This window comes from Oncorhynchus mykiss, chromosome 17, assembly GCF_013265735.2.
Source record: "Oncorhynchus mykiss isolate Arlee chromosome 17, USDA_OmykA_1.1, whole genome shotgun sequence".
Classification (NCBI taxonomy): Eukaryota; Metazoa; Chordata; class Actinopteri; order Salmoniformes; family Salmonidae; genus Oncorhynchus; species Oncorhynchus mykiss.
The window spans coordinates 54301194-54318980 of NC_048581.1; the positions used below are offsets into that span (position 1 = coordinate 54301194).

At 45.2% G+C, this 17787-nt stretch overlaps 2 pseudogenes; both read left to right on the top strand.

The window, feature by feature from the left end:
- The first annotated feature begins 1268 nt into the window (after window positions 1–1268).
- Window positions 1269–15347, top strand: LOC110493213 (annotated as a pseudogene).
- A 1188-nt stretch (window positions 15348–16535) lies between these two features.
- On the top strand, window positions 16536–17530 carry LOC110493214 (annotated as a pseudogene).
- The last annotated feature ends 257 nt before the right edge of the window (window positions 17531–17787 follow it).

Here is a 17787-nt window from a genome sequence, read left to right on the forward strand (position 1 = left end):
AGAAGACAAATTGGATGCCAGTTATTGATGAGCAACACTTATTTTTAGGCTTAGGTATCAGTGTTATTAACCCCTGACTCATTGTAGTAAGGGGAACATTGTTTTTAATACTCTCTAAAAAAAACTTCAAATAGGATGGTGTCACACCCTGACCATAGTTTGCTTTGTATGTTTCTATGTTTTGTTTGGTCAGGGTGTGATCTGAGTGGGCATTCTATGTTGTGTGTCTAGTTTGTCTATTTCTATGTTTGGCCTGATATGATTCTCAATCAGAGGCAGGTGTTAGTCATTGTCTCTGATTGGGAACCATATTTAGGTAGCCTGTTTTGTGTTGGGTTTTGTGGGTGATTGTTCCTGTCTCTGTGTTTGTTTGCACCAGATAAGGCTCAGTCACTTTGGTTTTTTCTTTTTTCCTTGTTTTGGAAGAGAAGAGAACGTGAGCCGGGGGCGCCATTCTCCTTTCGGAGATGGTGCAAAATACATCAACACGGTCGGTCCCTGGGATTGGGCTGGCCAACACGATTCGGTTTGCTTGGAAGGAAAAGGAGTTGGAGCCTTTAGGACGGGAAACTTTTGGAAGGATTATATTGATGGGGATTCTAAAGCTGACGGTGAAGGACGTGTTTTGTTTCCAAGGCAACTCGTTGGAGGGAGCATACGACGTGGCACTACATACAGAGGAGAAACACGATGATATCCTGAGAAGGGCAAGAGCAGTGGGATGTGAGAGGCCGATGAGCCACTATGAAATAACAAGCCTGGCGAGGAACAACTTTAGGGTTGTAACTGTCAACATATACAACCCATACGTTAAGGACGAAGAGGTGAGGGCCTTTCTGGGGAGATACATGGATAACGTCTCCTCAGCAAGGCACCTCAAAGACTCCCTTGGGTTTTGGAATGGGAGGAGAGGCTTCCAGGCCCTCCTCAGGGAGGACCCAAAGGGACTTGGTGGCTACCTCCATCCTCCTGCTATGTTCTCCCTGGGGGCTGACAGGGGGACGTTGTTTTATGCACATCAGCCTCCATTTTGCAGGCGCTGTATGGCCTATGGCCACATCTTTGCCTCGTGCAGCGCAAGAAAATGCAGATTTTGTGGATCTGGGGAGCACGAGGCGAAGGATTGTGACGAGCCTAAGGCGTGCCACGGGTGTGGCTCGTTAGCACACCTGTGGCGGGGGTGTCTGGCTCGTCAGAGGTCATACGCGTCTGTGGCTGGGGGGGGAGCAGGAGCGGGGGATGGGGGAAGAAGAGGAGGGGAATTAAGAATGCCTCATGACCAGAGTACAGGTCCAGAGGGGAGGGTCGCAAGGAAGGAGGAGGAGCATGAAGTGGCGGATGGAAGAGAGAAGGAAACGGAAGGCACTGGAGTAGGAGAACCAGGAAAAGCGGCGGAAGAAGGCAAGCGAGTGGAGGAGCATGAGAGAGAAGAAAGCTAGGGAGGAGTGGTGGAGAAGGAGATGGTGGAAGAGCAAGTGGAGTGGGGGGAAAGTGCCCTGGTGGAAGAGATGAGGGGTATGGTGGAGGAACTGGCGGGGGGGAGGGTGGTATCTCTACACTGCCGCCATCACCAAAGAAGAGAATGAAGAGGAGGGTGCGATTGGCCGACAGTGAGAGGGAGGGGATGGTCAAGAGAGTGATGGGGGTGGGAGAAACCTCTGGGTTGCTGCTGGTTTCCCCAGGCCCTCAACTTCTGTTGGGTGGGGACACACCTAACAAGTCTCAGGACTGGGTGCAGGAGGTTTTTTGTTTGGGGACTCAGCCTCCCCTATTTTTTTCCAAAACAGCTGCAGCGCTGGGGAGGGCGGAGGAGTGTGGGGGTAGACCCAGGGTGCAGGGCACCCCGGAGCCAAACACTATTCCTGCATCCTGGGTTGGCGAGATGGAGGAAGAGGGGGGGACGTCGGGAGTACGGATGGTGTTATCACCGGTAGATATGGAGCAGGGGAGCATCTGGTGAGTCTCCTGTTTTTGTTTTTTTCTGTCTGGGTTTAGTATTTGAGTGTATTGCATGTTTTATTTTATTTTTCATGGGGTCTAATTTTACGTTTGTTAGTTTAAATGTAAGGGGTTTAAGGGATTATGTTAAGAGGAGGGCGGTTTTTAGTTATTTGGAGGGTGTGGGGTTTGATTTTTGTTTTTTACAGGAGGTTCACCTGAGGGATGGAGGGGATGTTAGTAGGTTTAAGAAGGAGTGGGACAAAGGGGAGTCGGTTTGGGGTATTGGGGGGTGCACTCATCGGGAGTAGGGATTTTGTGTGGGCACAGGGAGGTAAAAGTGGAGGGTTCTTTTGTGGTGATGCAGGGGAGGGTTATAGGGGTGGATGTCACGATAAGGGATTGTAAATTTAGATTAGTGGTGGTGAATGGGCCACAGGTGGTGGTAGACAGGAGGGAGATGGTGGACTGTCTGGCGCCCCTGTGTGTCACAAATAGGAAATTAGTGATAGGGGGGATTTTAATACAGATTTAGGAATAGGGGAGGATAGCAGTGCAGGCGCCATCACCGGGCTAATGGCTTGCCATGGTCTGGTTGATGGTGGCCTGCACACTACTCCGAAAATGGCCGGTCCTACATGGTGCAACTCCAGGGGGGTTGTGCGGAGGCTCGACTATATTTTTGTACCCAGGTCTTTGGGTAAGTTGTCTGAGCGGCTGTTGCCTGTTTTCTTTTCGGATCACGACGTGGTGCTTCTGCAGGTGGGGTCGCCAGTCTGCCTATTTGGTAGGGGGTACTGGAAGTTAGATCGGGATGTGCTGGAGGAGCAGGCTTTTGTTGACTGTTTTTTTGGTTTCTTTTGGAGGCTTGAAGGCCTCCGGTCCATGTGCGAGGGGGTGTTAGAGTGGTGGGAAGTAGTTAAGGTGAGGATTAGGGCTTTTATAATAGGGTATTGCAAGAGGGAAAAAAGGGAGGAGAGGAGGGAGGTGGATCGTATCCAAAGGTTAATTGAACTCGAGTACGAGGCAGGCAACCTCGGCGGGTCGTTTGACTGGGAGAGATCCGCAACCCTAAAGGCGCAGCTCAGGGAGTTGCAGGAGCGGAAGGCTCGAGCTTTCCTGGAGCGTGTGCATAGTGGCTTTCTAGAACACAATGATACTTGTTCTGCTATGTTCTTTAAGTCGGATGTTAGGGCCAGACAGAGTAGGAAGGTAATGCATGGCGTTAGGGAAGAAAATGGTAGTATAGTTAGAGAACCAGAGAATATGGTCAGGGTGACAACTGATCATTTCCAAGGTTTATTTAAGGAAAGGGAAATGGATGTAGAGCAGGGAAATGTTAACAGGGAAGCAGGGAAGTTCATAGGATGGATTCGTACATTATATGTCGGAGCGGGGTGCCGAGTTAGTGTAAATAGTCACTTGGGTGACGTTTTTGACCTCTCGTCTGGGGTCAGGCAGGGGTGCCCACTCTCGGCTCTCCTCTTCGTTCTGTACATGGAGCCTCTGGGGGCTGCCATTAGGGCAGACACAGGGGTGGAAGGCTTGTTGATCCCTGGAAGTGGTGGGCTGCGTGTTAAGATGACGCAGTACGCCGACGACACTTCCTTGCTGCTGTGCAAGGACTCATGCCTGACAAGGTCCCTTGCCATCTTTGGGGATTTCACCCGAGCGTCGGGAGCAGTTCTGAACCATGCAAAGTCTTCCGTCAAGTTTTTTCGGAAGATGGCGAGGTAGAACGGATGTGCCCGGGGGGTTATCTCTCTGTGAGGGGGCCCTGAGGATTCTCGGGGTCCATTTTGAGACCTCCGGCTCAGTGACGCTAAACTGGAACATGTGTATCGCAGTGGCACAGAGGAAGCTAGCAATGTGGAAGGCTAGGTATTTGTCTTTTATGGGCAAAGTCCTGGTCCTAAAGGTGGATGTGTTGCCGTATCTTTTGTATTTGGCGTACATCTACCCATTGCCAGCTAGTCTGAGGAGGCCTCTAGTGAGGCTTGTGTTTCAGTTCATGTGGAGTGGCAGGTGCGAGTGGGTCGCCAGGGCACGCATGCCCTGTCCCATCGGGGAGGGAGGTAGGGGGGTACCACATTTCCCCCTCAAGCTGGACGCAATTTTTGTTTCTTTCTTGTTAACGGAGCTTGCTCATCCAGTGATACACCCGTCCGGTTACCTCCTGCGGGTGTTCTTCTCGTATCAGGCGAGAAGCGTAATGGTGTGGTCTAACACGGGTCCTCGGGCGGAACAGCTGCCGTGGCACTTTGGTCATGCGGCCAAGTGGCTGTGTGCGCACCCTGAGGTTGAAGTTGCCCGAGTAGGTTTAGATCACAGGCACCTGTACGAGGAGGTCAGAAAGGCAGGGAGTCCGGCGCCTGTAGTGGGCATCTCGGAAGTGGTCTGGGAGGGAGTGCAGGCGCGGGGTCTGGACAACAGGCTCAAGGACCTGAATTGGTTGAGCCTCCATAAGTGCTTGCCGGTACGTTCCATCATGTACCGGTATAGTTTGGTGCAATCCCCCACCTGTCCAAGATCCTCTTGTGGCAGGGAGGAGACTGTGCGCCATGTCTTTTGGGACTGTGCCGGAGTAGTATGGGCTAGGGCACGGGTGTTGTTCGGTTTGGTAAGGGGGGATTTTGTATTGAAGTGGGCCAGGTTAGAGAGAGGTGTAGGGAGAGCGAGAGGGACGGTTGGGGACAGGTTTCTGCTCTGGCTTCTCATGAGTCTCTTTAAACGGGGGCTGTGGGAAGCCAGGCAGAACATGGTGAAGACAGGGAGAGATTGGGGGGTGGAAGGGTTAGTGAGGAGGGTGGAAGGGGATTTGAAGGGGAGGATGAAGAGGGATTGTATTATGTTCATGTTTAGTTTTCTTATTAAGAAACATGAACTTCAACCACGTTGCATTTTGGTCCGCCTCTCCTTCCCAGGAGGAAAGCCATTACAGAACCACCCACCAAAACAGGACCAAGCGGCATGGTAACGGGCAACAGCAACAGCGGCACAAAGAGGAATGGACATGGGAGGACGAATTGGACGGTAAAGGACCCTGGGCACAGCCAGGAGATTATCGGCGCCCCAAAGAAGAGCTGGAGGTGGCGAAGGCGGAGAGGCGCTGGTATGAGGAGGCAGCACGGGGGCGTGGATGGAAGCCCGAGAGTCAGCCCCCAAAATTTCTTGGGAGGGGGCACACAGGAAGTGTGGCGAAGCCAGGTAGGAGACCTACGCCAACTTCCTGTGCTTACCAGAGGGCGAGAGAGACCGGGCAGGCACCATGTTATGCTGTGGAGCGCACGGTGTCCCCAGTGCGGGTGCGGTACATACCAGCTCCGCGTATCGGCCGGGCTAGAGTGGGCATCGAGCCAAGTGCCATGAAGCCGGCTCTACGCATCTGGTCTACAGTGCGTCTCCTTGGGCCGGCTTACATGGCACCAGCCTTGCGCATGGTGTCCCCGGTTCGCCTGCATAGCCCAGTGCGGGCTATTCCACCTCGCCGCACTGGCAGGGCGACCGGAAGCATTCAACCAGGTAAGGTTGGGCAGGCTCGGTGCTCAGGAGCTCCAGTGCGCCTGCACGGTCCGGTCTATCCGGTACCACCTCCACGCACCAGCCCTCCGGTGGCAGCCCCCCGCACCAGGCTGTCTCTCCGTCTCATCCCTACAGGTGCTCCCGCCTGTCCAGTGGTGCCGAAGCCTTCCTCCTCTCCAGCGCTGCCGGAGTCTCCCGCCTGTCCAGCGCTGCCAGATTCTTCCCCCTCTCCAGCGCTGCCCGAGTCTCCCGCCTGTCCAGCGTTGCCGGAGCCTTCCTCCTCTCCAGCGCTGCCAGAGTCTCCAGTCTGCCCAGCGCCGCATGAGCTACCCGTCTGCCCAGCACCATCAGAGCCACCAGTCTGCAAGGAGCCGCCAGTCTGCAAGGAGCTGCCAGTGCTGCCAGTCTGCAAGGAGCCGCCAGTGCCGCCAGTCTGCAAGGAGCCGCCAGTGCCGCCAGTCTGCAAGGAGCCGCCAGTCAGCCAGGAGCCGCCAGTGCCGCCAGTCAGCCAGGAGCCGCCAGTCAGCCAGGAGCCGCCAGTGCCGCCAGTCAGCCAGGAGCCGCCAGTGCCGCCAGTCAGCCAGGAGCCGCCAGTGCCGCCAGTCAGCCAGGAGCCGCCAGTTCCGCCAGTCAGCCAGGAGCCGCCAGTCAGCCAGGATCCGCCAGAGCCGCCAGTCAGCCAGGATCCGCCAGAGCCGCCAGTCATCCAGGATCCGCCAGAGCCGCCAGTCAGCCAGGATCCGCCAGTCAGCCAGGATCCGCCAGAGCCGCCAGTCAGCCAGGATCCACCAGAGTCGTCAGCCAGTACGGAGCTGCCCCTCTGTCCCGAGTTGCCCCTCTGTCCAGTGGGGTCATTTAGAAGGGTCGCCGTGGTTAGGAGGCCACGGAAGCGGACAATGTGGCAGACTAAGACTATGGTGAAGTGGAGGCCACGTCCAGCACCAGAGTCGCCACCGCGGACAGATGCCCACCCAGACCCTCCCCAATAGGTTCAGGTTTTGCGGCCGGAGTCCGCACCTTGGGTGGTAAGGGAGGGTACTGTCACACCCTGACCATAGTTTGCTTTGTATGTTTCTATGTTTTGTTTGGTCAGGGTGGGATCTGAGTGGGCATTCTATGCTGTGTGTCTAGTTTGTCTATTTCTATGTTTGGCCTGATATGGTTCTCAATCAGAGGAAGGTGTTAGTCATTGTCTCTGATTGGGAACCATATTTAGGTAGCCTGTTTTGTGTTGGGTTTTGTGGGTGGTTGTTTCCTGTCTTTGTGTTTGTTGCACCAGATAGGGCTGTTTCGGTTTTTCCACGTTTATTGTTTTGTATTATGTTCATGTTTAGTTTTCTTATTAAAAAACATGAACTTCAACCACGTTGCATTTTGGTCCGCCTCTCCTTCCCAGGAGGAAAGCCGTTACAGATGGGAGCTACTTGTTCAGAAAATAATTTGTAAAATTCTGATGTAATTGCACCTCCCGGTCGCGGCTGGCTGCGACAGAGCCTGGGACTCTGGCTCAAACCCAGAGTCCCTGGTGGCACAGCTAGCACTGCGATGCAGTGCCATAGACCACTGCACCACCCGGGAGGCCCTATAATCTCTTCAACTTTGATGGGTTCATCACACTGTTTAGATTCTATATCATAACGCTTTGGATATAAATATAACGCTTTGAATATAACGCTTTGGAACATTAGCTTGGATAAAATATACATCTTACCAATAAGTATTCTACATTTATAACTAGTGTTCTTATCAGACCACTTCTTAACCGCCTCATGTGCTGTAACTTCTTTTCGATCTCAATTTTTCTTAGCACAATTCGTTCCACGTATATAGATCCTCGGTACTTTACCACCTGACTAGCCCTTGATCATGACTCTCAGTTCCATTACATCACACACAAGAGTCAGTGGAAGAAGGCGTCTTCTGTACAGGGGAGTTTTGTTAAGAGCCCGATGCTCAGTCTGAACACGCATCGTTTGCAGTATGGTTTTGGAAGCATAAGAACTTTAACTGTCATATCTGTGCATAAATCATTTTCAAAAAACAAAATAAAATAAAATAACAAAATATTAAATTGATACACCTTGTTAGTGTTCCCACAGCCATATCTCCATGTTACAGGGCTTGTTTATGGAAGACAAGAGGCTAGTACCTCAGTTAATTACTGCAACTGAGCTATCAAGCATGCTGAGACGAACACCCGTGTAAGCCTAACTCGGGAAGTGTAGTTTCATCGGATGGAGGCACACATAACTGTCGGCATCTGTGCAGTAAGTAAGTGTGTCATTTTTTTATTTGACAGATTCTTCCTCGCTGATGAAAGAGGGTCCTATGTTTCGAATGCCATATCACAAACAATCATTATTGACGTTCTAAACGTTAAAACACAGCGTCGGGATTGTAGTTCACGTGAGGTAGTCGTGGGTGGCGTTAATGCCCCCAAGAGTTTGAGAGCTACTACCTGACCAGACTTAGCAAGAAATGTCTCCAGGGGATTTATTGTTACCTGTCCAGTTCATTCCAGGTTAATGCAGATGAAGGAAATGATGATGATGATGCACTCAATCTTCAAAGGGATAAATGCTGCCCCTCCTACTGCCCATCATCAGCGGGTACAGTTCTTGGCTGAGCCCATCAGTGTTGTGGCTGAGGGTTCCAGTGAGCTCACCCTGTCTGCAGCCTCTGTCCCTTTGCTGGCCCACCACCCTCTGGGTATGTTGCGCTGTACAATCACTTCCAAGCCTTTTTATGAGCCTTACACCACTTATGAGTGCTTTCGCTGTAGTTTATGATGCTGGATTTGTATGAATTCAATAACAGTGCTATTGTTTACTTGTTTGTCCCCTAAATCAGTGAGTGGACCTGAGTTCCAGTACATAGGAGTAGCAGTGGGTCATCGACTGGATGCATTCTCCTCGGGAGTTCTAGGTGGGACTTTCTGTCATGCAGGGCTCTACCCTGACCTTTTTTATCAGGAGCACGTGTGCGTCTACTAAAGCTAGAATCCTTCATTTGTCTTGGGGCACTGGTGCTCCTGAATAAAAATGTGCACAGCAAAATATTTATGGCCATATGCAAATAAAATGGTTGCACAGTAGAGCCTATAGTTGAATATTTTCCCGGTATTTACAAATGTTCCAGCATGAGAATAAATAATTTCCCGCCAAAACCAGAAATGTAATTTACTAAAGCATATAAATATTTGTGGATTTGATTAGAGCTTTGCTCAGCATGAAAATTCAAGCCTGATGCTACCTGAGCCTGATGAGCCACACATTAAAGACATTTTATAAGCCCAAGCCCCAAAAAGTCCAAATGATTGTGCCTTTATCCAGCACATGGATAGCATGTTACGCAGAACAGAAAAACATAAAAGCCCATAGATGTAGCTATACTCTCCTGGGTAAATAAATTAAATAACCTCCAGTAGGCTAATCTTTTTGAGTGTGTATTGTATTGTACTGGATTTACTCACCTCGCTCAAACCATGAAGCTGGGAGAAAACATGCAATGCTGGTGCAGGACATGTGGCCGACAAAGTAACAAGTGTATGCTAGCGAATTTGATTTTAATTGTTAGATTCAATAGGACCTATTTTATATTTAGTAGGCTGACGCATATATGCCTTTCTCTATTGTTGCTTCATTCCTTCCTCGCTTTCAACAGTTAAATGAAACTAATCAACCAAATGTATTTATAAAGCTCTTTTTACATCAGCCGATGTCACAAAGTGCTATACAGAAACCCAGCCTAAATCCCCAAACAGCAAGCAATGCAGAAGCACGATGGTGTAACGTGTGTTGTTTGAGGGAGACCAAGGCGCAGCGTAATTTGTGGTCATCATATTTATCAATTGAGAACCAGCAACAAAATAACAAAGTGAAACCAAAATGAACGTACTGTTCCGTAGGCTACAAGAGCTGTACATAAACAAGATCCCACAACATAGGTGGGGAAAAAGATTGATTCCCAATCAGAGACAACAATAGACAGCTGCCACTGATTGGGAACCACACTCAGCCAAACACAAAGAAATACAAAACATAGAATGCCCACCCCACATCACACCCTGACCTCACCAAATAGAGAAATAAAACATCTCTCTCAGGTCAGGGCGTGACAAATGGCTAGGAAAAACTCCCTAGAAAGGCTGGAAGCTAATCTGGAACCTAGGCTGGAACCTGGCTCTGAGGGGTGCAATGTCTGTCCCCACCCTGAGCGTTGATGATTGATCATGCAGAAAGCAGAGAGAGAAGGCCATAGAAAAACCAGATTTAGACATCGCATATCATTTAATAGTTCCATTTCACGTCATGCTGTTCAATGAAATAATTTATTATAATTTACAGATTACTCGCAATTATTTATCCCGGGAAAAGGGAGTGGGTTTGGGCAGGGAATCTCAGTAACTCGGTTTCTGCTATTCAAACCAAGTAGAGCCCGGGCATGTCCTTTCCAAAAAAAAACTGCTTAGGGATGAGCTCATTTGAACCATACATATTACTTTTAAAAAAACTTTTTTTATTGAATATTCAAAACATACAATATACTTGCAGTGAAACCGCTCAACAACTACATCATACCAGTCATCCAACAGATTCCCGTTCAGCACGACACACAGAAGCATCCAGAATCAATGCCCTGCTCAAGGGCATGTTGACCGATCTACCACCAGGCCAAAAAACGTGAACCCAAACTTTTATCTTTAACCATCATTCTATATCTCACACCGAAACTCCACTCTCACTTGTCTCCAATTCCACATACCAACCCTCAGCTTCCCTCAGCCCATCCCACCTATATCTGCTGGCCACCCACTTCGGGTTTCTACAGAACGCATATCTTTCAACTATGCTGTGATGTTTAACGTACAATTTTAATCTATCTAATCGAATAGAATCCACAGATAAATACGTTTACTAAGAGTATTAGTATATTTATAATTGACTGACCCGGTCTCTCCAGATCTCCTACCAGTACTATTTATAGGGTCAATTTTATTTTCAGCCGTTCTTGAACCTGTAACCAGAAACAGGCTACCTGAGGGCAATACCAAAATAAATGGTCTATTGTTTATGTATCCTCACAACAAAATCTGCAGAGCTTCGATGATTTTATGCCCCAAATATTCAACATTTTGTTGGTGGCAAGAATTTGATATAATAATTTTAGCTGAAAAGCACCAAGTCTTGAATCTTGCGTTGTTTTATATATCAATTCATACATAGAATCGGTACATCAAAAATCTCTTCCCAACTATTTTCCAATCTGTATGACACAGTTGTCAACATCCTGGTCCTCAAATGAAACTAGTATACTTTCCTATTTATGCTATTTTTATTCCTCTGACAGTTTTGATCCTTTAAATTGGGCAGACAGACCAGTTCCCTACCTCCTCCCGCTGCCACCCACCTCCTCCATTTTTGGGGCAATGCTGTAATCAATTGGTTGTACTCTTGAATTGAGCAGACCTTTCTGTACAATTCTGATAACTCCATGAAGGAAATAACTCAACCCTTCCAATTTACAATATAATTTAAGAATAAAATACCCTTTTCAAACATCTTTCCCATAAATACAAGTATTTTATCAACCAGCACATTTGAGTTCAGCCGTAATATTTGTTGTAATATTTATTTTTAGGGGGATGAAACTACTTGAGAACCTAGGGTTAAAATAAAACTTTTGAATGAGTGAAGCTTTTAGAAAGAGGTTTAGTGTTTTTATATTTAATAATCTCAACCCACCCAATTCATATTCATTATATAGATAGGCACGTTTTATTTTGTCTGGTTTAGCGTCCCAGATAAAGCTAAATATTTTTTGCTCATATGATTTGAAAAACAAATCATCAGGAGTAGGCAGTGCCATAAGTAAGTGAACTGAGATATGACTGAGGAGTTAATCAGGGCAATTTGTCCATAAATAGACAGGTATTTACCTCTCCATGGTTGCAGGATCTTGTCTACTTTTACACGTTTTCAATTGAAATTCATTGTGGAGAGCTTATTTATATCTTTTGTGATATGAATACCAAGTATGTCTACTTCACCATCAGCCCATTTTATAGGTAAACTGCAGGGTAATGTAAAAGTTGTATTTTTTAAGGTTTCAATATGTAATATTGTACACTTATCATAATTAGGTTTTAGTCCAGAGAGTACAGAAAAGTTATCTAGATCTTCAATGAGACATTGCATGGATCTAGCTTGCGAACTTAATATAAAACTTGAGTCATCGGCATACATGGACACCTTTTGTTTTCAAGCCTTGGATTTCTAATCCTCTAATGTTGTTATTGGATCTGATTTTAATAGCTAGCATTTCGATGGCCGTAACGAATAGATATGGGGGCAGCGGACACCCTTGTTTAACTCCTCTTGACAATTCGAAACTCTTTTTAGATAGACTGGGTCTTTATATTTGCAATCTGGGTCTTGTTTAAATAATAGAGAAATCAGACCTTCCTGCTGAGTACCTGACAGACTACCATTTCTATAGGAGTACTTAAAACAATCTAACAATGGAGTTTTTAGTATATAAAAAAAATACTTGATATACCACTACCAGTATGCTGTCAAGCCCTGGGGTTTTTCCAGAATGAAAGGATTTAATAGCCTCAAAAAGTTATTCCTCTGTAATTTGGCCTTCGTACTGATCTTTCTGTACATGTGTTAATTTTTCCATTTTTATATTATTTGGAAAGAATTCCTTACCATAATCTTCATTCAGTGGGAAAGGATGAGACGGAAAAGACAACATCTGCCTAAAATAATTTGCTTCCTCTTTTAAAATATAATTCAGAGAACCATAGATAACTCCGTCTTCAGTAACGAGTTTCTGCAAATTCTTTTTGTTAGCGTTACTGTATTGGAGATTCATGAAGAATTTTGTGCATTTTTCTCCATATTCCACACAGTTTGCTTTATTTTTGTAATAGATTACATTAGATCGTTCATGCATAAGTTCCTCGAGTTCTTTTTGTTTTTCCTCTAACTTATTTTGTCTCTCTGTAGTATCGTTTTTATTGCTATCTGCCTGTACTATTAGTTCATGGATTTCCCTTGTTAGTCTTGTCTCTTTAGCAAGAAACTGTTTGTTATTATTTATGAATATTGAATTGAATGACCCCTGAAGGTACATTTAAAGGTATCTCAAACAATAAAGGGATTTGCTGAACCTATATTATACTGGAAAAATTCAGTTATAAATTATTTCGTCTTAGTTTAAAATGAGTAAACTTAAAAAATGTCTAATATCCCCGTCCATGAGGAAAACCTATAAGAGTTATGTGAATACCAATTAGATGATGATCCGATCACATTATGTCTCCTATCAAACCTTTTTTAACCTTTGATGAAAGAGACAAGAAAGTAGTCAAGACGACAAGCTTGATTAAGTCTCCTCCATGTATATCTGACTAGGTCGGGGTTTTTTAGTCTCCAAATGTCCACTATTTCTAATGTGTCCATAAAATTTGTGATTTCCTTAAGGGCACGGTGATGATAGTTTGTAGTGATTACCTTTAATGTCCATTTAGGTACTTAACACTGTGTTATAGTCTCCTACCATAATGATTAGATCATTTGTTGCCTGTAAGTTCAATAAATTGGTATAAATGTTTTCGAAGAAGTGTGGATCATCCTGATTTGGACCATATAGATTATTGAGCCAAATCTCTTTTTTGACCACTTTCATATTCAAAAGGATCCACCTTCTTTGCGAATCCTTCCAGACTATTTGCACATTCAGATCTAAATGTTTGTTAATTAATATCATCACACCCTTTGAGTTCCTTTGTCCATGACGGAAAATTATTTCACCACCCCATTTCTTTTTCTCGCAACTTCATCTGAGGATGTAGTGAGTTTCCCTTGTCTGTTTGCCTGTGAGCCAATGCCACAGAAAATTGAGACAAGATATTATGTGTGTAGTAAATCTGAGTAGGTTGATGTGTATGATATTGGATGTGATGTAGTGAGAGAGAGTGTGTACGATGTCTGTATAAGAGTAAGACTGTAACGTGTGATGTCCAAATAAATAATAACTCAATTTGCACGGTCGAGGGTCTATGTGTGTAACATGTAGTGCGTTTAGCCTTAATATTCATGATGATAATTGTAATACATATCATATCACCATCATAGTTGCATCATAATTACCTTTAAAATAATTTGAAAAACACATCTCAGCATTTCCATAGCAATTGACGTTTCAAATTATCATGAAAGAGACCTTGCAGTACTCTAGAGACGGCTTGACTACAGTACAAATGTATTCCGTACAATATGTTATTATTCCCCAATGCCCCTATTTTGATATCTTTCCTTTGCTTGTTGTAAACATATATAAACTTGAAGACAAATACTGTACATAAAAGATAGACAAACAATAAACACATTAAATTATAAAACAGTTCTCGACAATAGAGGGAGAGAAGAGAAGAGAAAAGAGAGAAAGTGAGAGAAGAGAGCGAGATCAGGTGTGTGTGTATGTATAAGTCCGTATGTGTAAGCAAGCATGTCATTTAGTACGTTTGTTCATTTCCACTTCATAATGTTCAGACATTTTTACAGTTCCCATACCTTTTTTTGTAACCTGAAGTCCCTTGGGCCTCCATTACTGCACTGATGAAGTTTTCACTTTTCATGTGACGTTTGAGGCTGTAAATCATCATGACATCTGTTTCTCCTCAGTTGTTGGCTTTGACTGATCTCTACAGATCTCATGTCACTAGAGTAAGCATTCCTCTCTATTTATGTTACATGTAAAAGAGTATGCAGTTAATTGGAGGTGGAAAATCCATATGGCATTGTTGTGATACAATGCTGAGATTGCCATGATGCATTTTATTTTTACTTTTAATTTATTCACGATTATACATTGGAGGGTGAATTCGGCATGGCCACAGACAATTTCTCTCACACAGGCCGCCTCATAGAGAGAAGCACATATGATAGTTACAGCGCCAAAGGTGCTACAAAGGTGCTACAACAAAGTACTGTGTAAAGGGTCTGAATACTTATGTAAATGTATAATAAAAAATAAAAATATTAGCAAAAATGTCTAAACCTGTTTTTGCTTTGTCATTATGGGGTATTGTGTGTAGATGTCCTTGGACTATTTTAATACATTTTATAATAAGGCTGTAATCTCTCAAAATGTGGATTAAGTCAAGGGGTCTGAATACTTCCCGAAGGCACAGTTGTCAGTGCCAGCTCAAGCTTATTTGTAATTTTGCTATACCTAGTGTGCAGAGCAGTGTAGGATAACTGTGTTTGTTCTGGCAGGTACTCTAAGGTGGACATGAACACCCAGGAGGCCTATGAGCTGGCTGCGAAGGGGAAACTCCGTCCCTATTATGACAGGCCTGCGTTTATTACACTTCCAACCACCCCACTATACCTTGGGTAAGTATTTCACCTGTACTGTACAATACCCTCCTGGATAGACACTTGCTCACACACATGGCTACAGAGCAACACTCATACATGCAATAGGACTTGGCACATGTCCCTTTTTAACTGATAAACTGCAACAGTCACCTTAATGTTGCATTCGATATGTATTAGATATTCTGTAATAGTTTGCTAATTCCATTTTTCACATTACTTTAATCAGAGGTGCAGTGTTTGAATGAAACCCAGCGATACCTGTGCAGAATCGTGCATGAGGTGGGCTTGTAGCTCCGCAGCACGACTGTATGTAAAGCAGTGCACCGCACGCGTGACGGACCCTTCACCGTACAGCCCGCTTTGACCCGCCAACACTGGACTGCCCCTGATGTTACACAGGCCATCCAACAGTCCAGGAAGGCTAGCAAATCCTAGAGCACACAGCCAGGGGAGGATTCAGAAACAGCCAGGCAAAGACAGGAAATAGAGGAAGAAGCAGCCGTCACTGGTGATTCCCACCAGTTACACTTGGTATTGACCTCAAAAGCATTTGGCTCTTGATGTCCTTGGGATTAGATATCCTTGAATAGACTGGTTTTAGTCAATCAATGCAGATGTGGAAAGACAGCTATTTTTCAAGTGCAATGTCTGCTTTTTTTCTGAAATGTGTGACCTCTTTTTTTTTTGTAAAATGTGTGACCTCTTTATGTTTGTGTATCAATATGTTTATTCATCTTATAAATGAAATAATTTTCCAACTGTGATGATATATGATATCAAAATACACTTTAGCGACCAAGAAATACCAGAATGATCTACACTACTTCCAAGTTAACACTAGATGGCAGCACAAGACAAATTTGATTAGCCACATTTCAGAAATCATGTTTAGCAATCTGTGTAATTTTGCAACCACACTTCGGATTATAAAACATTTATGTAAAGGACACACAAAAACAATACATTCATAATAGTAATGCATTCTCAAATGGAACCCTTCCTTAGCAAGAGATTCCGTGCTCATATTTTAGTTGCAGCACATGACCGCCGTCAGTAAGGCCCGTGCTATCAAGGATCTCCCCGTGTGCACAAATTTGTTAATATCCCTGTTGGTGAGCATTTCTCCTTTGCCAAGATAATCCCCTGGCAGGTGTGGCATATCAAGAAGTTGATCAAACAGTATGATCATTACACAGGTGCACCTTGTGCTGGAGACAATATAAGGCCACTTTAAAATGTGCAGTTTTGTCACACAACACAGATGTCTCAAGTTTTGAGGGAGTGTGTAATTGGCACGCTGACTGCAGGAATGTCCACCAGAGCTATTGCAAGATAATTTAATGTTAATTTCTCTACCATAAACTACCTCCAACGTCGTTTTAGAGAATTTGGCAGTATGAGGCAGTACAAGGCCTTAACCAACAATGCAGTTTGAAGAAAAATAATTGTTCAAGTATTTACTAAAATAAACTGAAGTAAAAAATAAAGAAAACAGAAAAATAACATAATTAAAGAGCAACAATAAAAGATCAGTAGCCAGGCTATATACAGGGTGTACAGTTACAGAGTCAATGTGCGGAGGCACAGCTTAGTCGAGGTAATTGAGGTAATATGTACATGTAGGTAGAGGGTGGACATTTGATGAGCAGAGCATTTTTGTGCTTAATTTGGCATCGTTTATCGATGGGGGTGGTCCAGGACACCATTTCCCAGTGTTGAGTACCCCTACTGGACACACTGGCACCCAACCTGTATCACAGCTTCTGCAGCTCCTGATAACTGGGAGGTGAAAGGATTATAATAACTGTACTTTCATTCAGAAATAGTTTATCAGCTTTACAATATGTTGCATAATTCATGTGACATCTCCAAAAATATTCTGTGACATAATTTGCGCAAAATGATCACGTATACCTGCATGCATTAGACATGTTCTATTCTAAACCATTCTCAATATCTTACTATTGAACACCTGATTGGCATGGTTTTGTCCAGACTCAGGGAAGACCCTGGAGAGCATCTCCTCCCTGGGTCTGAAGCAGGGTTTGATGTCCAAATTCGACAATCGTCTGGAGGGGATTCTAAGAGGCTGTGGCCTGCTGTTTCACTTCAGCTTCCTGTTCACCTCAGAGGAGGCCCGGTATAGCCAAACCTGACCCAGCCATCTTCTGCCAGACACTAGAGAAAAGTGGTGTGCCAGCCGCCAGCGTAGCTCACATTGGGGACCACTATGTCTATGACTACCTCACCTCTCAGTCGCTAGGCCTCCATGGGTACTTGCTGGGCAGACAGGGCAGGGATAGATACCCTGATGCACCCCACAGCATCGATAAAGACCCCGTAGGCGCTAACTGCACGTCTCCAGAAAGACATGGACTAAATGTTATTTATTACCCAAGTAAACTCAGGCCGGGATTCAAACAAACCACACCAACATCGTCCTGCACTTGACTTTTAAAGGTAATTTTGTTTCAATCCCAGTTCGATTTACTAGTTTTTATTTAGTTTCAGTTTGATAAAAATGTTTCTATTTCATTTTTTTATTATGCGTGGGAGGCTATGAGCCATTTCTGTGTTGTAGGCATATAGTTTGTGTCATGTCCTGACCATAGAGAGCCTTTATTTTCTATGATGGAGCCCGGCACCATCTGTGTCAGCTCTACGCCCCAAGTCTTTAGTACGCCTTCACAGCCCAGTACGTCCTGTGCCAACTCCTCGTACTCACCGTGCGAAGTGTGTTAAAGTTCCGGTACAATTGATGCCGGCTATACACACCAGGTCTTCAGTGCGCCTTCACAGCCCAGTACGTCCTGTGCCAGCTCCCTGCACTTGCCGTGCAAAGTGTGTTAAAGTTCTGGTACAATTGATGCCGGCTATACACACCAGGTCTCCAGTACGTCTCCACAGCCCGGACTGTCCTGTGCCTGCTCCACGC